This window comes from Alligator mississippiensis, chromosome 6 (genome assembly GCF_030867095.1).
Source record: "Alligator mississippiensis isolate rAllMis1 chromosome 6, rAllMis1, whole genome shotgun sequence".
NCBI classification, from domain to species: Eukaryota; Metazoa; Chordata; order Crocodylia; family Alligatoridae; genus Alligator; species Alligator mississippiensis.
In genome coordinates this window covers 16,232,703-16,256,100 of record NC_081829.1, presented here as the reverse complement: position 1 = coordinate 16,256,100, position 23,398 = coordinate 16,232,703, and positions in this window count along the sequence as shown.

Sequence of the window (23,398 nt, the reverse complement as noted above, 5' to 3'; positions counted from 1 at the left end):
TTTAGGCCTTTATATGCTAAAACAGTAAGGAATAAAGCTTTTGATAGCATATGTAACATTGAACATGGTTCTATAGCTTAAAAATGCATCCTCATTTGAAGAAAGGCATGATGACCCATGATGCTGAATGAGCCCTAGGCAAAGCTGTTGGGAAATGGTGTATTCTTCAAAATCAAAGAGAAAAATCCAGGAATAAAGAAACTTAAGGAAATTAAAAGTTGTGAGATGCTAATTAATTCTGATTACTTATATATTATAATTATCACTGACACTGTATTATTTCTCAAGTAGCACAGGAATTGTTTAAGTCAGAACTTTTTTATGTGCTAGTGTCTCAGATACTTAAAGCAAAGTAAGTGTGTTTAATTAAATTGAAACCAGCAAAGCCCTATTGTGTGAAACTTGCAAAAAGGCCTGTAAAACAGGAAATATCAAGGATTAAACAAACCTCCTTTTAAGCAGTCAAAGGAGAGAGGTGCCATTATCTATAAAATCAGAATCAGGAAAAATACAATAATTATTTTTTTTAAAAAAACAGGCCATATAGAACAACAATATCTAACTTGACAATCTTCATGCAGATATGGTTTGAAGTTCATTATTCTTTGTATTTCTGTACAGAAAGCTTTTTGTTATCCTTTGTGCAAAGTCATTTTTTAATTTAAATGGAGATAGAAGTACATTCAAAGGATTTTTTTTTTAAACAAATGAACACAGATGCATTTTATGTAGCTTTCGATATAAAGGTTGAATAAAGCTGCAGGGAAAGGAAACTATATTTAATTTATAATTTCTCCATAAATAGGATCTATTCCTAGGCACTTTCTTTAATATTTATGTGCAGTTGGGGGGCAGAAAGGACATAAGGTTAATTTCTCATTCAAAGCCTTAGCTAATTACTTTTGAAAGAGCATAACAGTTACATTTCAGCTCTAAAATGTAAATATATTTATTAATGTAGAATGAGATAATGTGGGTTTTCTGACTGGTTGGATTAAGTCACATGCTCTTAAATTATCTTGTAGTTTGTGATGCTTGTTTAGACATAAGAAACATATAATTAAGATGCTCCCTTTCATTCCTTTTGTTGGTGTTTAAAGTTATTTTCCACCCCATAAGTTTAGAACCTAAAATATTAAAACAGATGGTTTCCCCTCTGCCTGATCCCTTCAAATGCTCCTGTTTCTCGAGTCCTGACAGCTATTTCTGTGGAAGTGACTGCAGTGCCAGTAGAAGGCGACACCTATTCAGAGGCAATCAGACAGAGCTTGGGTCAGGATGGGCACAGTACAGGCTCTAACCACTCATCCCTTTACCATTCACATAAAACAGCCCCTTGCCCCTGATGAAATTCATTGGCTCTACTACTCTGAGAAAAAACAAAAAATAGATTTCATTTCTAACTCATGTTTTTGAAAAAAAAATACCTAAAATTACCCATAGTTTCTAAAAGTAGACCATTCCTGCTTCACCTGAAAACAATGTATTTCAGGTCATAGCTTTCTGATTAAAATCCTGGCCCAATGCCAAAATCACCATTGACTTCAGTGAAACCAGAACCATAATCCCCTGAGTTTGATACCAGATGCATTGGGCACTGGGTCCTGTCATTCCAGGGGAATGGACTTACTGTGCCCAGTTGTGAGACCTTTTCCATCACTACAATATAGGAGCTGTGCAGAAAGATCACAGTCAGCAAATGAATAGCAGACCAGGGTTTGAACCCATGTCTTTTACTACCACAAGTATGCATTTCAACCATTTCAGGTAAAGGAGAAACTGCAGGTGTCTCTAAGGATCAGGAAAGTAGAGATCATCAGATTGGCCTACTCACTTAGGCAGCAAAACCAGCAAAGGAGGACTTTATTTAAGACCAGAGCTCCAAGCCTCTAGAGGTCAGTCCAGATCTGGATCATAACACCTCCTACAGCAAATCTCTTTTTCAGCAGGTGGAATCAACTAAGTGAGCAGGAATTGCCCATGAGCTAAGGTTTGTTGCGTTTCAGTCCAGACGCACCTGAGGGCACCTCCAAGGCTTCCCTTTACCCTCAAGTGCCTTGAGTTACATTATATTAGATGTAAACAATACTACACACTTCTCTTTTACTTATCATTATTGGTTGGCATTGATAGCTAAGCCTACTGCAACATGTATATTTTTCCTCATAATATTTCTTATCAAGTTGGCACGCACACAGAAATGAATGGATGTGCTATCCATATTCCTCTCCACTCTGAATTGGAAAGGGTACTCTGGTCAAATTAATTCACTTACATTATATTCTCTAATGTGCCATAGAGTTAAGTTGTCCTGAAGCAAAATTAATGAGTAATTTATAATCGAACACACCACATGGTAGGATTCCCAGGGTCCAAAACCCATTTGGAGGGCATCAGAAATGACAACAGTTTAGGTAGGAACATCTACAAATCTTAAACCAGTCTGTATGTGCTAAACTTCTGTTCTCTTATGGATATAAGCCAATTTCTGATCACTGATAACAGTTAAAATGTAATATCTGTGCTTGGCTCAAGTCAGTAACCAGTACCTCCCTTTTGGAAATGCAGCTGTGCATCAGGCCTAGGTCTCTCAATCAGATCAGGCCTCCCCAAGACTGGGACTGGATGAGAAAGAGCTAAGTGAAAGCCACAGGTAAAGCCTAAAAGAAATATTTGGGGTCTGTGGAAGAGGGGCAGTGACAATTATGTGGTTGTATTGTTTGTTTGATGTTATATGTTAAAAGTGGGGTTTTTTGGTTGTGTTTTGTTCTGAGTGGGAACGGGTTAATGGCTGATACAGAGGAGCTGGGTGTGGCCTGACTAATGGAGCTGGGTGTGACCTTTGGATGGTGCTGTTCCTGTTGCATCATCCAAAGGACATAGTACCATTAGAAAGGCCACACCAGCTTCTCTTGGAGGGAAGGGCTCTGCCTAGGGAGCTCTGGCTCTTTCTAGAAGCTGGTGTGGGGAGGGGGTATAAGCAGAGGAGCTTGATTAGGCCTGTGTGAGCAAGTACCTGCCAACTGGCAGTCTGCTGGGGTCCATGGAAGCCTGCTGGTGTGAAGCCACAGGTAGTGGAAAGAGTCTATTGTGTAGGGACAGCAACTGGCCAGAGGCAAACGCGCTGGAGTGTGCAGTGCCATTAGCTATGCCATACTCAGGTCCTCTGCAATCTTACCATTAACCTTTTCCCTGCCCAAACAAAACCCATACAAGAAAAACACTTTCAACATAGAACATCAGATAAATAATACAACCACATAATCATCTGGATTAGTAGTTGGTTGAGAGATTTGTGGAGAGCACAAGCAGGAGAAGCAGCAAAAAAAAATGTTGACTGACTTGTAAAATGCCTGGCACTTTGAGCTCCCAGTTTACACGATAAAAGCCATCATTTAGAGATTAGAAATGTTCCCTAACTAAGGAGACTGAGGAAGTTAGTAATTGGTCCCTCAAGTAGAGAGTGGCAGAGACAAAGGGTCTAGTTTGTTCTTCTCATTTGTGCATGCCTATGTTTACTGAACCTGATGATCACTACATCACTGGCATCAAGGGAAGGTGGGAATGTCCAGGCTCTGGCTGATCCATCTTCTTCTGCATCAGACCTGGCATATGTAGTACAACTGGTATATGTGATGCATGGCATTTGCCTCAGTTTTTGTCCTTCCTCTGTATCTCCCATAATGACACAGCTGGGAGCTCTGGGGCCAGGGAGAGTCCCTCAGAGATGTAGCCTCACTTTTTTGAATGCAGTTACAGAAGGACTCCTTCAAAGGGTGAAGGAAAGGCAATAAAAATGAAGGCCATTGTGGTATCCCTGGCTGGCACTTGTGAGCATCCTCCTGCTCGGTGGTTGGGGGCTCCCAACTCGCCTGCCACGACTTGCAGGAATGCAAAAAGAAGGGATATGGCCGGTCTTATTCCTCTAACGAGAAATGCTGGCTGTGAGCCTCTCCGGGAGCACAGTTTGCAGTGTCCTGGATGGCTTCTGACTGCTGCCCTTGCCTGTTTGCCACAGGGTAGAGCCAGAGGGCTCACTCGTGCTGGCGTCCCAGGCTTCACCCAGCCAAGCATTTCACCCACTGGCTTCCCCCTTGAACCCAGCTGCTGGTCAAGCTTTGAATCTCCTGTGGTGGCAGCTCCAGCTGACGTAATGAGCTGGCCACCTCCCACTTAATGGACAGCCACTTGAAAAGCTGATGCAACGCTGGCTCATGTGGCCTTCTCTCTGCCCCAGACCACCACTTAAGTAAGTTTGTGGTGGTACTGGGGTCTCTGTTCCCTTCTCTGGGAGCATCAGGATCTACCCCTGGCCCTTCCTGCCCCCAAGGGAGCACCCTGCTGCCACGGCCATGGTGTCCACTGAGAATGTATGATTTGATGTAATGGTTGAGTACAGAAGAGTTTATGTTGAAAATTAATAAAGGCAAGACCAAAACAATTGTTGCAAGGAAAAGATACCCATAAATGGAAGAATTACATTAAAAAGAAGAATGTGAAATGCAACTGCTGGATTTAAATTCCTTGACTTGGTTAACATGAATGAGTGAAGGACTGGACAAGAACTGGCAAGAGTGCTGCAAGTTGCAGGACCCGAGACAGGCCTTATAGATGCCAAGATGTGCTGACATCCCTACTCTCAATGCACAGCCCCTCCCACCCTTCATTATTCCAGCTCTGAGACCCTTCCTTCCAAAGCTCAGCTGATCCCCCAGGCTGTAGATACCTCATTACTTCTGTCTTTATTTATATACAATCAAACTCTACTTATGTCCCTTAATCTTAACTAGTAAGTTCCCTATTATTTCAGCCATGGGTTCCTCAAACACAACTCTGCTTTAAACTGTGATTGCTAGAGATGGGCAGAAAATTATGAGAGCAAGCCCAATAAGGAACATGATCTCATAGGGATAATGGAGATCTGGGACTCCACCCATGATTGGACCACAGGTATAGAGAGATACACCTTACATAGGAGGGATCATGTAGGAAAGAAGGGCAAAGGTGTTGGTCTCTAGGTGAAGAAGCAGTACACATCCTTGGAAGCCAAGACTGGCAGAAAAGAAGGGCGACTTGAGATCCTCTGGGTCAACATATGGGGAGGGGGTGGTGAAGGGGTCTTGATGGTAGGATTATATTACAGTGCTCTGAACCAAGTGGAGGAGCTTGATCTGGAGTTCTCCAGACAACTGGCAGAGGCTGCATGCTCACGGGACATGGTCATCATGGATGACTTCAGTTATCCAGACATGTCATGGGAAAAGCACTCAGCTAGATCCAGCCAGTCACGTAGTTTCCTCACTTGCACTGAAGAGCTCTACCTGACTCAAGAATTGTATGGCCCAACCAGGGGGAAGGCCCTCCTGGATTTGGTTTTGGCCACAGGAGACAATCTAGTGAGCAACCAGAGGATCGAGGGTAATCTAGACAGCAGTCACCATGAGACAATCAGTTTCACTATCCATTGTAAGGCAGGGAAATCAGTCAGTAGGGTAGAAATCCTTGATTTTAGGAAAGCTGACTTCTACAAGCTTAGGAGATTGGTGGGTGAGGGCCTGCGGGACCATGGTCCAATAGGAAAGGGGATCCAAGAAGAGTGGTCATTTCTCAAGGATACAATCCTTCGAGCACAAAGGAAGTCCATTCTTGTTCATAAAAAAGGTAGCAAAAGAGCTGGGAGACCCCCTGGGGGTCTGCTCCCTGCACTATGCAGCTGGTGGGCACTCCCTGCCCTGCAGCCATGCAACCATGCACCACTCTCTCCGTATGTAACTGCACCCCCCCCCACCCCATGCAGTGTGGTGAGGATGTGGGGTGGAGCAGGGATGGACCCAGAGTGGCACAGGGAACGGGGACATGACTCAGAACGGTGGTGGGAGGGAAGGAGGAAGGGCAGGACCTGGAGTGGCAGCAGGGGGCAGGGGGCCGGGAATGGGGCAGGACCTGGAGCAGCAGTGTTGGGGAAGTGGGGAAGGACCAGGACCGGTGGTGGGAGAGGGAGGAGCAGGCCTGGATCCAGAGCATTGGGGGAAGTGGGGCTGGAGGACAGCAGGGCTGGATGCAGAGTGGTGGCAGGAGGTGGGGGAGTGTGGCTAGATCCAGAGCAGTGGGGTGAGGGCATGGGGCTGGACACGGGTCCCCATCCCTTCTCCGTCTGCCCATCATTCATGACAGGCGTGTTGTTAGTTCATAGATTCATACATTCATAGATTCATAGATGCTAGGGTCGGAAGGGACCTCAATAGACCATCAAGTCTGACCCCCTGCATAGGCAGGAAAGAGTGCTGGGTCTAGATGACCCCAGTGAGATGGTTATCTAACCTCCTCTTGAAGACCCCCAGGGTAGGGGAGAGCACCACCTCCCTTGGGAGCCCGTTCCAGACCTTGGCCACTCGAACTGTGAAGAAGTTCTTCCTAATGTCCAATATAAATCTGCTGTCTGCTAGCTTGTGGCCATTATTTCTTGTAACCCCCGGGGGCGCCTTGGTGAATAAAACCTCACCAATTCCCTTCTGTGCCCCCGTGATGAACTTATAGGCAGCCACAAGGTCGCCTCTCAACATTCTCTTGCGGAGGCTGAAAAGGTCCAGTTTCTCTAGTCTCTCCTCGTAGGGCTTGGTCTGCAGGCCCTTAACCATACGAGTGGCCCTTCTCTGGGCCCTCTCCAGGTTATCCACATCCCTCTTGAATTGTGGCGCCCAGAATTGCACGCAGTACTCCAACTGCGGTCTGACCAGTGCCCGATAGAGGGGAAGTATCACCTCCTTGGCCCTATTCGTCATGCATCTGCTGATGCACGATAAAGTGCCATTGGCTTTTCTGATGGCTTTGTCATACTGCCGGCTCATGTTCATCTTGGAGTCCACTAGGACTCCAAGATCCCTTTCCACTTCCGTGCCACCCAGCAGGTCATTCCCTAGGCTGTAGGTGTGCTGGACATTTTCCTCCCTAGGTGCAGCACCTTGCATTTCTCCTTGTTGAACTGCATTCTGTTGTTTTCCACCCACATCTCCAACCTGTCCAGGTCTGCTTGCAGCTGTTCCCTGCCCTCCGGCATGTCCACATCTCCCCATAGCTTTGTGTCATCTGCAAACTTGGACAGAGTACGTTTCACTCCCTCATCCAAGTCGCTGATGAAGACATTAAAGAGTATCGGTCCAAGGACTGAGCCCTGAGGGACCCCACTGCCCACACCCTTCCAGGTTGAAGCCGACCCATCCACCACGACTCTCTGGGTGCGACCCTCCAGCCAATTCGCCACCCACCGGACTGTGTAGTCATCCAAGTCACAGCCTCTTAACTTGTTCACCAGTATGGGGTGGGATACCGTATCGAAGGCCTTCCTGAAGTCTAAGTATACGACATCCACCCCTCCTCCTGTGTCCAGGCGTTTCATAACCTGGTCATAAAAAGAGACTAGATTGGTCAGGCACGAGCTGCCTGCCACGAACCCGTGCTGGTTTCCTCTCAGCATAATTTGTCCTGCTGGGCTGTCACGTATGTGAGCCTTGATAATTTTTTCAAAGACTTTGCCAAGGATGGAGGTGAGACTGACTGGCCTATAGTTGCCCGGGTCCTCCTTTCTCCCATTCTTGAAAATGGGGACTACATTGGCCCTTTTCCAGTCCTCCGGGACTTGGCCCGTGCACCATGAGCATTCAAATATTCCTGCTAGTGGCTCTGCAATGATGTCAGCCAGTGCCTTCAGCACCCTTGGATGGAGCTCATCCGGGCCTGCCGACTTAAAGGCATCCAGTTCTTCCAAGTGACTCTGCACCATCTCAGGGTCTACGCATGGAAGCCTGGTGCCTTGCTGCTGCCTCTCTACAACCCCAGTGAGAGACTTGTTGTGCCCCTCACTTAGGAACACTGAGGCAAAGAACTCATTGAGGAGTTCACCCTTGTCCCCCCTGTCCGTCACCAATTGTTTCTGCCCATTTAGCAGGGGTCCTATTCCTCCCTGGGCCTTCCTTTTACTCCCTATATATCTAAAAAAAAATTTCTTGTTGTCCTTTACTTGGGATGCCATCCTCAGCTCCATGGTAGCTTTGGCCCGTCTAACTGCCTCCCTACAAGCACGAGCAAAGGAGGTATATTCGTCTTTGGCGATCTCTCCCTGTTTCCACTTTTTATGTGCTCCCCTTTTGGCCCTTAGGCTGCCCTGGATTTCTGCGGTCAGCCAGGGAAGCCTCCTGGCCCCTTTCCCTCTTTTACCCTGCACGGGGATCGTCTCGCTTTGTGCCCGAAGGATCGTTTCCTTAAGGCACAGCCACCCTTCTTGGGCTCCCATCACTTCAAAACTCCTACTCTGCAGTGCGTCCTTGACTAATCACCTGAGTTCATTTAAATCAGCTTTCCTAAAGTCTAGCACTTTCACCCTACTAGTTACCTTACCCACTCGACGCCTTATGGTGAATTCTATTATTAGGTGATCACTGTCCCCCAGATGGCTACCAATCTGTAGGTCCCCTACCATGTCATCCCCCGTTGCCAATACCAGATCCAGTATGGCATTCCCCCTAGTGGGACCGTATACCTCCTGTGTCAGGTGGAGGTCCTGTACGCAGGTTAGAAACCTGCGTGAGTGGCGGGACTTTGCCGTCTGTGTCTCCCAGCAGATGTCTGGGTAGTTTAGGTCCCCCATGACTACCGCCTCTTTAGCTTTTATGGTCTCTGTGAGTTGCCTCAGGAGCCCCGCATCTATTTCTTCCCCTTGATGTGGGGGTCTGTAGCAGACCCTTCCACCAAATCCCTTTCTCCTTGCCCCCCATGTAGCCTAACCCACAATCCTTCTACTTCCTCATCCTTGGATTCCGTCTTGATGAGGGTTGATGTATATTGCTCACTGACATAGAGCACAACCCCTCCCCCTTTCTTCCCCACCCTGTCCTTTCTGTACAATCTATAGCCCTCAATATGTACCGCCCAGTCGTGGGACGAATCCCACCAGGTTTCCGTTAGCCCTACCAAGTCGTAGGTAATGAACATAAACTGCTAGAAGATCACTTCAAGTTGGATATAAGTGTAACCCCTGGCACACGTGCTAACCATGGCTGTGTCTGATTGGTCAGGACATGAGGTGCCAGGTAGCTTTACCCCCTGCTCAGCTCACCTAGATGTGGTCAGGGGCTTCCTGAAAGGAGAGGCTCCCTTTACAATGGAAAGACCTTGCAGACTCAGAAATAACTATTTACAGTATTTAATTGTACACCAGAAATAATTGCTAGATGCAAACGAACATTGAATAATATCAAAAGTTTGAAGCTCTCTATATGCAACACACAAGGATGATCTTATACAAAAATAACAGTTGATAACTATTTACACTTAGGCAATGATCAAATTAATGAACACAGAGCTAATAACTTATGCACTAGGTTAAATACTCATTGTATTAAATCCCTAATTAATTATTTACAACAAATAGCCAGTCACCCTAACTTATACCCATGAATGGAGGAATGAGGCAGTCCCTCACTCCTCTCATCACACGCTTGTGGGCTCCAACTGCCTCTGGCTCTCTCATGCAGGCCTAGGCATCTCACAGTGTTCAGGGACTGTTTCCATTCCCGACCCCTACAAAACACAAATTCTTCCCCACACACCTCCGTCCATCTTTCCCTGCCTGTACACAGCCTTTCCAAGTCCACAGAGCTATTACACAGTTGAGACCACAGAGGGAGAGCAAACTGCCATGGCAAACCAGGCACTAGGGCTGTGAGAAGCTTCAGTCCCTGATTGGATTCGGTGGAGATTTGGCCCAGTTTGGTAGTGAAATCTCTGAATCCGAATTGAATCAGAGGACTCTTTAATCTCTCTGAATCAAATCGGAACCCTCTGAATTGATTCAGAGAGATTCGGAAAGATTCAACAATTCAGACATAGACACAGCTTTAAATGTTTTTTCTACATACCTCTAGGTAGCAGAGGCTCATGAGTGCTGCAGTGCTGGGGTGACTGGAGTGTCCCAAAGGAGCACAGGGGGCTCCCCAGCACACTCAACAGCAGTCCCAGAAGTGGACAAGAAGCACTTCCAGTCCACTTCTGGGTCCACCAGGGAACGCCCTGGGAGGCCCCCCCCCCATGCCTCTCTGGCTCAGTGGCTGGTGCCTCCTGGGCCTGGAGGGAACCCGGGTTCTCCCCATGGCTGATTGTGGAGCCAGGGAGGTGCGGGGGCGGGGGGCCCAGCGCACTCTCCAGGGGACCACTGCCCAGTGCACAAGCAGCTCTCGGAGGGAAGAGGTGAGACCATTGTGGCCTGCCCCACCGTCCATTACTCATAGTGTTGCAGGGCATGCATCTGGTACAGGAGTTTCAGCAGTGGCAGGATCAGCAACAAATCTTGCCACCATGCTCCACCTCCCATGCCAGGTCCTTCCCACTGGGACATGGAGGCAGTTCCTGTCTGTGTCAGTCTGGCCAGGCTACAGCCCCATGCCCTCTGTGGATGCACAAATCTGGGGAGGCACATGTCCCCCATTCCCACAGTTGTGTTGCCTGTGCCCCCCTGTCCCCCAACTGCATTGTCTATGCTCCCCCTACATTGCCTATGCTCCCCCATATACTTACTGTGAGGACCTGCAGGACCTACTCTCCACACTACCTGGCTGCCACATGCATGTGTGTGCACGTACACATGCACATGGCTCCCCCTGCCTGATCACCCTCTTCTTGCTCCTCCCAGCCCTAAGCAGCCCCTTGCAGCCTGGAACGTTGCCAGCCTATGATGGGAAACCATGGTTTCCCATGTTTTCCTCCTCTAAAGGAGAACCCATTTTCAAAGTCTGTTCACAACCTTTTCATATATTCTTGCGGCCCACTTTTTGGTCACAACCAACAGGTTGAAAACCGCTGCTCTAGTCCACAGCTTCAATGGCAAGTGAGCACCCTGCTAATGGTAGTGGGTAAGGACACCTGGGCTCATTGCCCACCAATGTCAATTCAATATCATAGGAAGGCATCCACCAATAGGGAGCTACACCAAATTTGACCAGTCACTTTCTTTCTACCCCATCTCACCTGATCACGTGCAAACATCCTAGCCTCATGTTTAAGGCTCTGTCCATGGTCAACTGTAACATATCTGACCCCATTTCTTCCCATGCCCCTTCTCTGCACATTTGCCTCTTACATGGCCCCTGTTCCTACAGAATCAGAGTACACGGAAATCTGTAATGATTAACAACATGTGAATAAGTAAAGCGATATTGACTCGGTTTTGAAGAATAGATGCACAGCAAGCTAACAGCAGAGGAAAACATGGGCATTCCTCTGCTGACTAACTGCTACTTTAGGTCATGATTTCAATCCTGGGCACCTCATTCTGCTGCTACTGAACACTAGAGGGGAATTGATTACTGGCAATTAATGAGGTTTACTATGCAGTAAGCATGTGCATGTGTAGATGTGCATGCTTACTGCCCAGTAAAAATGCTACTTCACAGTAAAGCATCTCATGTAGATGCACCCAGAGATACCTAAGCTTCCCAGGTATCAAGCTATCTGTTTTTGAGTATGCCCAGAACTGGCTAATTTATGGCACTTCTAAGCATCTCAGTACCTAGCTCACATCAAAGACCTGTTAGGCAGCAGTGTAACTAACACAGGGGTGACCAGGGCATCAGCTCTGGTGGCAACTTGGGGCTGAAGGACACAAAATTAGCAAGTGCTGGGTTGCTGGCTCAGCTGTACTTGCTACCCCATGCACAGCTCCACCCAGGACACAGAACTGCCCAGTTATGTCTCTGCTGTCAGGTTCTGAGTCAGCCATTCCTCTGCTTTTCTCATCTGTAGGGCCAACATGGTGTTCAAACTGTGTTCAAACTGGATCAAGACTTACAGAAAACACAGCCAGAGGAGAAAGGGGCACTACTCTTTCCCTCTTTTATTCACATCCTGGTGATTCAAATATTCACCTGGGATATGGGAAACCCAGGTTAAAATCCCTCTTCTGCCTGAAAGCTTTTGAGTCCATTTGAACTCACCTTCAAGGAGTGTGCACTAATTTGCAAAGTATAGGGCACACTATGACCAGCTGGGGTGGCAGGCCCTTTTCAGTCTTTTTCATTAAACTGTTCATTTCGGCATGAAAAAACAGTCAATGAGTCAGAACAAGAGCAAGTGAGGCAATAAAAATGACTATAGACTAGTTGCTGGAGCTTTTGCTCAAACCACTACATTTTGGGGGATAAAAAAAAATGTTTTTCTTCAATCCAACACTTCCAGCAGCACTGGCATTTTTCTCTGGTGCCAGACTTAAGAATAAGACATTCAGAGAAGGCAGTGTGGGTGAAGGTCAGAGCACCCTGAAGGAGCAGGACTAGAGGTAGTCCAACACATTCCATCAAAAGGATTATTTCTCCATCAGAATAGAACATGATAATTTTTTACAAAAAATATTCGAGTTTTCATCAAGAAACCAATACCCAACTATCTAATTTGATTTTTTTTTGTTTGTTTTTTTTGCTGCCATCTAATATTTTTGTGGTGACAAATAATGGTCCTAGCTGTGACTGTTGCCACATCCACTGGATTGTCTCTCCTGTGTGGGCAAGACTCTATTACACATTTTTCCTTCCTTTATTGATGAAGGACCCTGGGGCAGTGCTAGAGGCAGAAGAAACATTGAGACAATACACAGATTCATTACTGCCCAAGCTCATGAACCAGGCCATCACTGTCAGTGATCTGGTTTCCTTAATTCGTGTCAGTAATGCACTGGGTTTTCACAGCTCACCACATACACATATGCATATAGAGCCAAAAGAGGCTTTGAAACCAAAGCTTTTGCTTTTAGCAAATGCTAATTCCATAAAGGCATCAGCACCAGTTTTATCTCCTTGCTTGTTTGCCTCCTCCTGAGACTCCTGTATTTGTGTTTTGTGTTACCTCTGATTTTACAAGTGCTGAGGCTCAGAGTAACCAGGGGGATGTTGGTCACACAGTTCTGAATTGGATGCTAATAAGAGGAGGGAGAGCAAAGCTCAGGAGAAGCAAGAGGCTTGGTGAGTGGGTTTGGAATGAACTCACAGGTTCACTCAGTCATAGGGGGACAGCACAGCATTAACAGTCAGCTTTGTACTTCTACCAGACAAAAACCTCCTCCCCTTCTCCTCTCTAGAGGCCAGTCTCCCTATTCGGAGGTACCTGTCTGCAGGGATTATGTAGTAGGCCCGTGCAAAGCAGCAAATATTCTATTTGGATTCAGATTTGGCTGATCGGAGGCACAGTGATTTGATTTGGTGATTTGAGTCACTGTCCTGATTTGATTCAGCTGAATCGGTTTCGGAGATTCAGCCATAGACTATAATGGGGAATCACTAAAATACCTATAACTTTGTCATATTTTTGCAGATCCAGATGAAAACATTAAGGATGGTAGTGCCTTCTGAGGGCATGACATCTGCCAAGTTTCAAGGAGATAAGTGCAGGGGTTTCTGTGAAAGTGCCATTGAACTGTTGAAAGCAAAACTCATATCACGTGTGTTAAGGTGTGTAGGTTGTAGCTGTGTTGGTCTAAGAACATAGGAAGACAAGGTTCTCTGGGTCAATCTCATATCTTTTATTAGACCAACTGAATAGTTGGAGAAATGTATCTTAAAAAACTTTCAGGTTTAAAAACCCTTTGTCAGGCTGAGGAAGCATCTGCAGTTGGTGTGTGCTCTTCCTGGATGGAGTGAGTAGTTTTGTTTGAATTTTGGCCCTTGAATCTCTTTCAGAATTTGAGCACAACCCTCAGCACATGGGACTGAAGGTGGAGCCATGTGTCATCTTCTGTTAGGGTAAAGATTTGCAGAGCAAAGGGAGATCTAGAATGAGCCATACTTTCAATTTAAAGAGTTCCTAGAAGCAGAGATGGTCTCCAATTAGAGCACAAGTCATGCCATTGAGCATTGATCTGGAACAAAAATGGAGGGGGAAACGGAAACTTTTCCATCAACATTGTCTCCATTTTCCTTCTCTTGTTCTTTTTGTAGTCAGGTCAGGATTAAAAACCTGCTACAACTATGACCATAAATGGTACAACCTATACTGGTCAGCATTGAGTGCTGAGCAGCGGTTAATTAACCTGGTAACCTCAGGAAGTTGCAATGGCTTTGGGCAGATGAGCACCTGAGAAGGGTCTGGGAACCCTTAGTGGAGGAACTACCATCAAAAGTTGGATGAGCATAATAGCTCTGTGATTTTGCCAATGGCATCCATCTTTTACAGAGCAGATTGGGCCATACAGCCGTGGCTGGCAACCTATCTAGGAGTGGCGCCTTGAAAGACAGGCAGATGGAAGACTTCCTCTGCACTGGCAACTCCTGCAGCGTGACTGGTTCCATTTGTGTTGACTCCCAACCCTTCCTTTGGACCAAACTAGTGTAGCGGAGAGGAGGATGCTGATACTTGGGCAAAACAGTGTCTCCATATCAACTGCCCAGGATACTGCAGCCACACCAAATGAAGTCATAGGTTGCAATATCCACTGTCTCTCTCAAGCAACAGGATGCCAATCGTTCTTTTTAAATCTGAAAATACAAAATATAAGAAATTCAACAAGCAGCTCAACAACAAGCTCAAACCTGAGGATGACATAGATGAAAAAATAGCTGACATGCCATGGTGCTGTGGGAGAAGCTTGTATCTGGACACAATTTGTCCACATGTACAACCATATTCGCTTGCATACCACATGCACCTTTTCCCCCCAAAATAGCCATCCAAAATGGGGATGGATGTTTTAAGCAAGGAAGATTATTTTTTTATGCTTGAATAGAGGAATGGTGGACACGGGAATGACTGCTGACGGCTGTCTCTATGCTGGGCTTCCAGCTGCATGCAGGAGTAGTGGAGTCCACTCCCAGCCAATGTTCCCTCTAACAAGTAGTGGTCCGTGAACGCACCGCTTCAGTCTGTGAGCGTGCCACTTCAGTCCATGAGCACGCTGCTTCGGTCCCGCATCCCCCTTTTGGTGTGGCCTGGGACACTTACCAAAGGTAAGCTCCTCGCTCCTCACTCCTCACCCGGGGCAGGCAGTTGGGGGCTGGAGGGTGGGGTGTAGAGGCTGGAGGCTGGGGCTGGCACACGCTCCAGCGGCTCCAGGGAACTGTTCTGCTCCCCCACATCGCCTCGGGGAGTGAGGAGGCATGTGGCATCAGGGCTGGGGAGTGGAGCAGTTCCCCAGAGCCGGTGGAGTCCATGCCAGCCCCCAGCCCCAGCCTGCATCCCTGCCTTGCCTCACCTCAGGGAGGAGCCGCTGCCTGCCCCGAGTGAGGCTCCACCGGCTCCAGGGAACTGCTCCGCGGGCTCTGCAGGCTCCAGGGAAGTGCTCCACTCCCCAGCCCTGATGCCATGTGCCTCCTCGCTCCCCAAGGCAATGCGGGGGAGCGGAGCAGTTCCCCGGAATGGGTGAAACTTGCACCAGGCCCCTACCTTGCCTCGCCTCGCCCCACCTTGCCTTGCCTTGCCCCGGCTTGCCTTGCCTCGCCTCGGAGCTTACCTTCAGCTCCTCTTCTGGCGCGCAGCCTTGAAAAGTTGGTGTGCGGCCAGACTTAGTTGTGTGCAGTCGCGCATGCATGCACTTTTTAGAGGGAAACTTGCTCCCAGCATCACTCACTATCTCCTTGCAGCTCTGCAGCTTAAAATTTAACACAGACACAGCCACTGCTGAATTGGCAACAGCTTTTGGCTGAGCAGCATAGATGTAGCTGTAACAAAGTTAAAGCTTGAGCTGCAGAGCTGAGAGAAGAGAGTGACTGATGATGGGTGCATCTACATGTACAATTTAGGCTTACTGGGCACATATACATGAGATACTTTATTGTGCAGTAGAGTTAATTACTGTGTAGTAAGCATCCATGTCTACACGTGCAGACACTTACTGAGCAGTAATTGCCTCTAATCACAAGTAAACTTGCTACCTGCAAATGCAAGTAACAAATTTACTCAAGATTACTTACTGTACGATAGCACGTGTGTGGACACCTGACCAGGAGCAAATGTGCTCCCAGTCATCCAGGCAGCAGGGAGTGAAAGATTGCTCCCTGCCCCTTGGAGCTGCCTACTGCTGGGTGGGTTCCACCACTGGAGCCTGGGTAGAGACAATGTCTCCCCACCCCAGCAGCAGGGAGCTCCCAGCCCCAGGTCTATGATCGTGGGGCCGGGGCTGAGAGAACCTTATCTCCCAGTGCCAGTTCCATGGTCATGGGGGTGGTGCTGGAAAATTCTTCTCTCCCAGCCTGAGCCCCGCAGTTGCAGGACCTGGACTGGGAAATTCTTCTTTCCCAAATTTGTTCCCAGTCAGCATCTATATGTGCACTACTGTGCAGTAAATCTACTACCTGTATTTACAGGTAGTAGAAAACCATGCATTAGCATATTTTAATGCACAGTAGCTTCTGCACATGGTTACATAGTGATGCCTTACTGCACAATAGCTTAGTCTACTGCACAGTAAAAGCATCTTGTGTAGACACCTGCTGAAGAGTATATTGTGCCCCTACTCCATGTAGCCATCATTCAGCCATGACTTTTTTTCTTTATTTTGTTGTCCCAAAACAAGGTGTGTGTCTTATTTAGGGGTATGTGGTATGCAAGACAGTATGGTGTAATTTGATCAGATGCTCATTTTGAGGTTGTATACAAGAGGATCCACACAATGAAGTTCTTTGCATGATGTCTTAATAGCACCTGTCTTCACATGGGATGAGAGAAGCAGGTGAATGCAAAATAATGTTCATATCTCTCTCAGGGCTTTTCTGATCCTGGTAATTTTCAGTGTAGAAATAATCTGGCCCTAGGGGAATTCATGTTGAACAGAAATGAATTGCTAATCACTGTGAGATAATGTTATTATTTTAATTATTCTTTATTTATGCTTTCAAACTATCAACATCAAGGGCCCTAGCCTTGTCAACTTACAGTATAGTTTGCAAACTTCAATACCTAAAGATAGGGCTCCTAATGTATACCTGAACTTAAAAGAGATGCAGATTAATTTAAATTTGTCTACCTTGTTGTCTTGCTCAGACATGTCCAGTGGCTTGGAGGAGTTTTGGGTATGAGACTGAGAAAATCAGCTTGGGAAGTCTGTGAAAGCTTTGCCTCAGCACTGAGTGGTTGGCACTGCCCAAGACACAGAGGGGTGGGGTTTCTGCCCCCAGTGGATCTGAAGAAGGGGCATGCATCAGAAAGGAAAGTTGTTCTTGGTGTAGAATGGCTTGAGTCCTGGCATGGGAGAAGGAGAGGAAGGAAAGTGATTTCTGTATATTCAATCTGACTCAGGGCTGATGTAAGTGGCCAGGCAGGACAGGTGGCCACCTAGGGCAGTAAATTGAAGGGGGCAGCAAAAGCAGTGTGCATACACCGTGTACATGCTCATTGGGGGGCAGTCTCAGGAGACTGGGAATGTGCAGAAGTGAGCGGAGCAACTCCGGCGCTACAGGGGCTCTGTCTGGAGCCTGCCCTTGCCAGTTCCCACGTATGTTACAAGGAAGGGCAGCAAAATTTCATTTGCCTGGGGCAGCAAAAATCCTTGTGCTGCTCCAGATCTGACCTACCTCCCACAGAAAGAATGTCAGGAATTACTTCATTTAATTCAAAGAACCAAATTCTGTTCTCAGAGGGGTGAAACTCTAGAGTAGCTTTGTTGTCTTCCTCATACTACAGAGAGCACCATTTGGTCTGACAGAGTTAAACTGAGATAAAACTTCATAGGTGAGAAGCACACATTAATCTCTGTAGCTGGTGCTAGCTGCTCACCCCATATCACACTTCTGATCTTAATGAAGACTCTCTTTGCAACAGTGCGGCCTGGTTTATGGACACTTCTCTAGTTCTAGGGTGATGTCTAAGGGGCAAAGGTGCCTTTTAAAAAGATAGGAAGGTTTTGTGACTTAACACAGAACCCTGGAATCAGGACACCTGGCAATAGATTTTCAGATAGCGTGAATTGTCATAGCTCCATTGGCCTCACAGGAAGAGTTGTCCTTTGGCTTATGTTCCTGCCTCTGCCACTAACTCACTGCGTGACCTGAGCATACATCTTGGAACAAGGGATTCAGGCTGTACCTACAGGATTCGAGACCCCCGCCTGGGAAGTAGTTATTTTGAAAATGATTAAGGGGGTTGTAATGGACAAGCAATTTCTCTTGAGCTCCCAGTGTAATGTAATGGCAAAATGGGCTGACGAGATTCACAGAGGAGTGTGAGAGTGATTAAAGGATGATTTTACCTTTGGATACAGCATTTGTGAGGCCAATGCAGGAATACTGCACCCAGTCCTGATGCACACATTTTGAAAAGCATATTGAAAAATTGGAAAAGCTACAGAAAACCACCACAAAAATGGTTTAAGGAATGGAGAAAATGCCTTACTTTGGCATATCTAAACCAGATGAGTACCACACCCAGGGTGCTTGTACACATGACAGGGGTTTAGTCCTCAGGGCTCTATTTTATGCCCCTAAATTGGAATGGCGGGTTTTTAATTGAAACTCACCATTTCAATTTTTCTGTCATGTTACAGTAACAGGCCTGATCCTTTTTTTTTTTTTTTTTTGTGGAGCTAGAGCCTGCCTGAGGCTGGGGGGTGAGCTGGTGGTGGTCCAAGCAGCCCCTGAACTGTGGGGGGCCGGTCCTTCCCTCTGCAGTGGCAGTGTTCCTTAGGGCCATGCGGATGGGCAGCACCCAGCCCAATCCAACCGTTCCCCGAGCCCGCCCAGGGAGCAGCACCCAGCAGGCTTCCAGCAGGAGGGCTTGGGGAAGATTTGGATAGGGCTGGGTGCTGCCTTTGAGCTGAGGCAGCACCCAGGCCACTAGCAGCCTGCCCAGGTGGCCCTGGGGGGTACTGCCACCACAGAAGGAAGGACCGGGGCCCCCTGCAGCTCAGGGGCCGCTTGGCCCACCGGCAGCTCACTCCCTGGCCATGGGAGAGGCGGGCCGACTTTGCCAAAAAATAAAAAAAAAGGAAAGAATTGGGCCCCTCACCGCTTCTACTTTCAGCAGGCACCTGTGGTCAGTAGGACAGTTGGAGTTGCCTGAAAATGGGCTGGCTTGCCCTTGGAGCAAGTGTGGGAAGGTGGCAGGAGGGTGTCTGGGCTTGCTGGTGGCTGGGGAAGGCAGAAGGGATGTTGCATGGGATGCTGGAAGCCCAGGTGGGCTGCTAGCTTGCTGGGTGCTGCCTCTGCTCAGAGGCTCCCAATCCAATGCTTCCCTGAGCCTGCACAGGCTGCCAGCACCCCATGCACTGCCTCCACTACCTTCTGTCACTGCCAGCAAACACAGCCACCCTCCTGCCACCTTCCTGTAATGCCCCAGGAGCAAGCCAGCCCATTCCTAGGTGGCCCCAGGCATCCTGCCAGCCAGAGGAGCCTGCTGAAAGCAGAAGAGGTGAGGGGCCTAATCCTTTTTTCTGCGGAGGCTGCCCCCTCTCCCGTGGTGGGGGGAAGGTGAGCTGGTAGCTGCATTGTTGCAATTTGCAATGTTTCAAACTAAACTACATTGGGATGTAGTTGTTTGCAGTGATGCAAACTTATATCAAACCTCCAAAACTCTTGCACATGTACAGTGTAATGCCATTAAGCCACACAAAGTGACATTTTCATCATGTGCATATGGTAATGGTGTCACATGTACAACTAGAACTCTGGATGAAGCATGTGATGCTGCTGCTCCTTGAAACAGATGCAGTGCAGCCACCTTGGTCCTGTCTTGGTTGTACAGCAATAAACTTACTATCAGGAATGTTTACTGGCACATACCCAGCAACACATTAAGGTGGGTGGGACAGCAGGTGCAGAGCTGGCATGGTACATCATTGCAGCATGGCCTTCAGACATAGTAGACATGCCCTTAAAAAGCTCAGACTGTTTAGGTTTTCCAGAATATGGAGAGGTGACTTGATAAAAAGTACATAGACTTTTATACTGGATTCAATTACACCAGAGGCCCCTTCTAGTCCCGTTTTCCCTTTTGTTAATATACTCACAGGAACAAAATACCTGGTACCAAAGAGCTCTTTAATTTAGTGGAGAAAAGCAGAACAAGAACCAATGACTGGTAATTAAAGCAAAGCAGATTCAAATTAGAAATCAGGCACAGGTTTTGGGTTTTTCGTTTGTTTTGTTTTAGCAGTGCATATGATTAAATCTTGGACTGAGGTGGATTCTCAATCTATTGCAGTCTTCAGATCAGAAATGAACATCTTTCTAGAGCTGGTGCTTTAATGAAGTACAAATTAGTGGCCCCAATGCAGGTGGGAGAACAATGAAACTTTATGGCTGGTGCCATATGCAAAATCATAGCATAGAAAAATAAAATAATAGAATAATAGGATGGGACCTCAGAAGGTTATCTAGCCCAATCCTTAGTGGCAGGTTTGATCTTTCAACCCTGCCTTAAATGAAACCTTATTTCATTTAAGTGTTTATCTAATGCACCTTTTAAAACTTCCAGGAACGGAGATTATACAACCTCTCCAGTTAATTTGTTCCACTCCTAACCACCCTCATAGTGAGAAAGGTCTTCCTAATATCCAACCTAAATTTCACTTGTGAATAAGCATTTTCTTTTTTACTACCCTTCATGAACTTGAAGATTATATCATATCTCAACTCAGTCTTCTCTTCTCCAGATTAAACAATCCCAGTTCTTCCAATCTTTTCTTGTTAGCCATGTTTCCTAGAGATGAACCAGTGATTCCTTCTGGGTTTAAAACTCTTTGAATCTAAGCTTGGGCCTGTTACTTCACCTGTCTTTGCCTCGCATCCTCCAGCTGTAAAATGGGGTGATATGCTTCTAGCTCCAGGGCTGCTGTGATAGTATATTAAATGATGCCTTAATGATGCTTTAAATGATGAAAGCACCGTCAAAGTCTTAGATGTGAGACATGCAGAAGGGTCAAATATTACAGCTGCATATAAAATACATGCAGTCTTAGTTTGAGTGGCTTAAGAAATATTTTATCAATAATTACTTTAAAGATGAGACTATTTTTAATATTTAAATAAGAGCTTCTATCTGGGGAGATGAAGTTTTCAAGGCAGGACACAGACAAAATCCCTTCAGGTGAATGACTGATAAGGAGAGTGAATATAGCCTTCTTTCTCTTAAGAGATGCTGTGCCCCTGCCCTTATCAAAAGGCATGAGTGACAGCTTGAACAGACTCAAGTGAGGCTTTTTCACAGATGTTCATCTTCTTCCTTTAGCTATAAGTCCCTAAGTCTCAAAGTCTTGCAGGAGGCAGAAAGGAATGGAGTTCTGGTGTCCCTTCTGGAGATCAGGATAGAGTCTGGCTGAGCAAACAGTGCATGCAGAAGGCAGCTTATACACTGTCAGTGGAGGTTGGCTTAGACCTGAAACCCAAACTTTGGGAGGCTCCAGTACCAGAACCAAAACCTGCAGGTGGAGTCCATTTGCATTATTAGTTGTTTGTGTAGTACCCAGAGGGGGTGAGATATATTTGAGAGCAGATAAGAAGAGAAAACTCCATGCCCCCAGGGGCTTCCTATGAGACACAAGATGGCAGATGGCAACAAAAACAAAGAGGAGGAACAAGGCATGTGAGGAAGTGCAAGGACACACAGCTATTTGATTTGGGGACATGCACATCTTGGGGAACCCATAACAGGCTCCTGCTTTAATGACTTTTTTTAGGATAGCTTCAAATACCCAGGCCATACTTGGGACTTATTTTCTAGTTTCCCCGAGTCTGAAATTCCTGCCTCTGGGGCAGGGGGATGGACTTGATGACCTTCGAGGTGCCTTCCATCCCTAATGTCTATGAAAACCTAAATGCTGCTTTCCACTTCCACTCAGGAAAGAATCAACTCCCTTGTTTTAGTTCTTTGGGAATTAACATGGAAGTACACTAGAATCAGGGAGACAGTACAGTACTGTACTGTGATGTTGAATGTCATGTATGGTAATTTTGTAATGTGAACTACAGTGCTCAGAAGCCTCCAGGAGACTGGAAGAAGGAACTGTGGTATGAGTTGCAGCTCCCAGAAGCCTCCAGAGGACTGGAGGAATGAACTGCAATGGGCATTACAACTCCTAGAAGCTGGCAGGGGCAGGAGGAAGTGGAATGAGGAGCGTGGGAGCCTGGGTTGCAGAGGCAGAGAGGGAGCCACGTGGCCAGAGAGCCTGAAGGAGCGGCAGAGCTAGGACTGCAAGTTGCAGCAGCGGGGCTCAGACATGGAGCCCGGACAGATGGCAATTAAGCATTTTATGGGACCGGCGACTGGTTTGAAGCCCTCCAAAGTTGTGGGAGGGTTAAAGGTTCTCAAATGTATATATCATGTTGTTACTGTTGTCTACCAGTTACTTGTTCTTGGGTGATTTCACCAGTGTCACTGTTTACTTCCTGTTACCCAGGTCCTAAATGTATGTATTTTAATGTTAATGTGTATTTAGTTGTGTCTGCCCCCCTCTCCTTAGTCCATTGTCTTCTGGCCCAAACTCCAGCATCCCTTATATAAAAGTAGGAACTTCCCTTCTCAGCTCCCTGTGCCAGTTCCTGGGGTTGCAGGATTTGGTATAGGAGGTCACTTCCACAAAAACTGGATCCACTCCCTCAACTCCTTGCTCCCAGATTTATTCTGGATTCACAGTTCAAGCTTTGCTCAAGTAAATAAGAGAAAAGACCTGTAAAACCCTTTAATAAAATTTAAGGCATCAAGTGACACAATGGCAACAGGCCCCTGGCTTGCACTGAAGATAGTGCTGATTGGGAATAACAAGAGGGGGGCAGCATTCAGACTTGATTCTGTTCACTGGTAGTAGGTAAGTATAAATAGCTTGTGGTATCATTCCTCCACATTTTTTCCTGGGTGTAAATGATTAATGAATGATATTGTGGAAAGCAGATGTACTGTTGCCACAGTAACCGAGGCGAGTGGCAGGCAAGGTTTGTCCACACACTGAATACTGAAATGGTGATATTCATGTGCAATGCATCTATTTTAGCCTTCATAAGATTCTTGTTAATTATTAACACTATAAGGTCCTAACCTGAGGGAAAATGTATAAGGGAGGCTAAATTTATTATAAATCCTTTCAATTTTCTCTCCCAGGCCACCCCCTCCTGAATAAAATTATAGTCTTATCTCTGTAAAATCTCCCATTATCTTCCTTTCAACTCTGGTAACCTATTAACATCTTTAATATTGAAAAAAGGATAATAATGCTACTGAAAATTTGTGTATGGAAATAACTCCTGCTCCCTCACACTCATTTAATTGCTGTTTTTCTCCACCACCGAATGGTCACCCTCTCTGCCTGCGAAGCGGGCAAATGGTCTACATTTTATAGTGCAAGTGTCTCTTATTTGAATCAAGATATGATCTGTTTTAAAGGGCAACTGTATTTAAGGTGGCTGTTGGGAACTTAATTTTGGTGGATCTGTTACTCTAA